Below are 3,408 nucleotides of genomic sequence, written 5' to 3'. Positions count from 1 at the left end.
AACACTGTCATAACAATGCACCATGCCCATCATCATAATGCTTCAGGCTATTGTCATCACAGTGAAATCAAAATGCTCCAAACCCTGGTGATCACAATGTTGCAAAACACTTATCATCACAACACCCCATGACGCTCATCATCACAATTATCCATGGTCTTCTCATCACAATGCTCCATGACCTTTGTCATCACAATTCTCAATACACTTGTCATCACAATGCTCCCTGACACTTGTCATCAGAATGCACCTTGAACCCTGTGACGAAAAGGCTCCATGCCATTTTCATCACAAAGCCCCATGCTGTTTTCATCCCAAAGCTCCATGCCATTGTCATCAAAATACTACACAAGCTTGTCATCAGAATGCTCCATGACCCTTGTCATCACAATTCTCCATGCACTTGTCAGCACAATGCTCCCTGACCCTTGTCATCACAATGATCCAAGCCATGGTCATCACAATGCTCCATTACCTTTGTCATTAGAATCCTCCATGACACTTTTAATCACAAAGCTCCAAGCCATTGTCATCACAATGGGCCATTACATATGTAATCACAATGCTCCCTGACACCTCTATTCACAATACTGCATGAACTGGTTATCACAATGCTCCATGCTCTTGTCTTCATAATGCGCCATTCCAACTGTCATCACAATAATCCATGAAACTTATTAGACCAATGATCCATGCCCTTGTCATCACATTGCTCCATGCTCTTGTTATCACAATGTTCCAAGACCCCTGTAATCAGAATGCCCCATGCCCCTTTTCATCAGTATGCTCCATGAGACTTGTCATCGCAAGGCTCCATGGTTTTCTCATCACAATGCTCCAGGACCTTGTCATCACAAAGGTTCACGACATTGTCATGAAAATTCTCAATGGCCCTTGTCTTCATAATGCTCCATGCCCTAGTCATCACAGTGCTCCATTATATTTGTCATCACAATCCTCCCTTACATTTGGCATCAATATGCTCCATGCTATTGTCATCGCAATGGACCATGACATATTTCATCACAATGCCCCCAGACACCTGTCTTTACAATACTCCATGCCCTTGTCATCACAATGCTCCATGCCCTTGTCATCACAATGCACCATGTCCACTGTCATCACAATAATCTATGAAACTTGTCAGACCAATGCTCCATGCCCCTGTCATAACAATGCTCCATGACCTTGTCATCACAATGCTCCATGACCCCTGTCATCACAATACTCCATGAACATTTTCAACCCAGTGCTCCATGACCCTTGTCATCACAATGATCCATGCACTTGTCATCCCAATGTTCCATGACGCTTGTAATCACAGTGTTCCATGACATCTGTCATCACAATGCTCCATGCCTTTGTCAGCAAAATGCTATATGACCTTGTCATTACAATGCTCTATGTGCATGTCATCACAATACTCCATTACCATTGTCATCACAATCCTCCAGGAACCTTGGGATCACATTGCTTCAGGCCCTTGTCATCAAAATGCTCCATGCTCCTTGAAATCAAAATGATCCATGACCTCTGTCATCACAATGCTCCAAACCCCTGTGATCAAAATGTTCAATAACACTTGTCCTCACAACGCTCCATGATGCCTGTCATCACAATACTCCATGTCCTTTTCATCACAATGCTCCATGAACTTTGTCATCACAATTCTCCATACACTTGTCATAAAAATGCTCCCTGACACTTGTCGTCAGAATGCTCCTTGAACTGTGTCACGAAAAGGCTCCATGCCATTTTCATCACAAATCCACATGCCGTTTGCATCCCAGTGCTCCATGCCATTGTCATCAAAATACTCCACAAGTTTGTCATCAGAATGCTCCATGACGCTTGTCATCACAATTCTCCATGCACTTGTCAGCAAAATGCTCCCTGACCCTTATCATCACAATGCTCCAAGCCATTGTCATCACAATGCTCCATTACCTTTGTCATCAGAATCCTCCATGACACTTGGCATCACAATGCTCCATGCCATTGTCATCACAATGGGCCATTACATATGTCATCACAATGCTCCCTGACACCTCTCTTCACAATACTGCATAACCTGGTCATCACAATGCTCCATGCCCTTGTCATCACAATGTGCCATTCCAACTCTCATCACAATAATCCATGAAACTTATTAGACCAATGCTCCTTGCCCTTGTTATCACAATGTTCCAAGTCCACTGTAATCAGAATGCTCCATGCCCCTTTTCATCAGAATGCTCCATATGACATGTCATCAGAAGGCTCCATGGATTTCTCATCACAATGCTCCATAACCTTTGTCATCACAATGCTCCAAGACCCATGTAATCACAATGCTTCATGCCCCTGTCATCGCAATGGACCATGACATTTGGCATCACAATACTCCATGGCATTGTCTTTGAAATTGACCATGACATATGTCATCACAATGCCCCCTTACACCAGTTTTCACAATACTCCATGCCCTTGTCATCACAATGCTCCATGCCCTTGTCATCACAATGCACCATGTCCAATGTCATCACAATAATCTATTAAACTTGTCAGACCAATGCTCCATGCCCCTGTCATCACAATGTTCCATGCCCTTGTCATCACAATGCTCCATGACCCTTGTCATCACAATGCTCCGTGACTCCAGTCATCACAATGCTTCATAACGTTTGTCATCACAACGGTCCATGCCTGCGTCATCGCAAGGCTCTGTGACCTTTGTGACCACAATGCTCCATGAACTTTTCATCACAATTCTCCGTGACCCTTGTCATCACAATGCTCCATGCCTTTTTCAGAACAATGCTCCATGACCCTTGTCATCACAATGTGCCATGTGCTTTACACCACAATGATCCACAACCTTGTCATCGCTATGCTCCATAAACCTTGTAATCACAATGCTCCATGAACTTCTCATCCAAATACTCTCTCACATGAGATATCACAATGTTCCATCACTAGTCATCACAATCCTCCCTCACCCCTGTTATCACAATGTTCCATGACCCCTGTCATCACAATGCTACATCCCCTTATCAGCACAATTTTCCATGACCCCTGACATCACAATGTTCCATAACCCCTGTCATCAAAATGCTCCATGACCATTTTCATCCCAAAGCTCTATGACCCCTGGCATCACAATGTTCTATAACCCCTGTCATCAAAATATTACATTACATTTTTCATCAAATTGCTGCATGACCCTGTCATCAAAATGCTCCCTGCCCTTCTCATCACAATGCACCACACACTTGTCATCAAAATGCTCCATGACCATGGTCATCACTAAGCTCCATGAACCTTGGCGTCACAATGCTCCATGCCATGGACATCACAATGCTCCATGAACCCTCTCATCACATTGCTCCATGCCCTTGTCATCACAAAGCTCCATGACACTTGTCATCA

The sequence above is a fragment of the Mesoplodon densirostris genome, unplaced genomic scaffold (assembly GCF_025265405.1).
Source record: "Mesoplodon densirostris isolate mMesDen1 unplaced genomic scaffold, mMesDen1 primary haplotype scaffold_37, whole genome shotgun sequence".
In the NCBI taxonomy this organism is placed as follows: domain Eukaryota; kingdom Metazoa; phylum Chordata; class Mammalia; order Artiodactyla; family Ziphiidae; genus Mesoplodon; species Mesoplodon densirostris.
Note: the sequence above shows the minus strand (reverse complement) of the source record.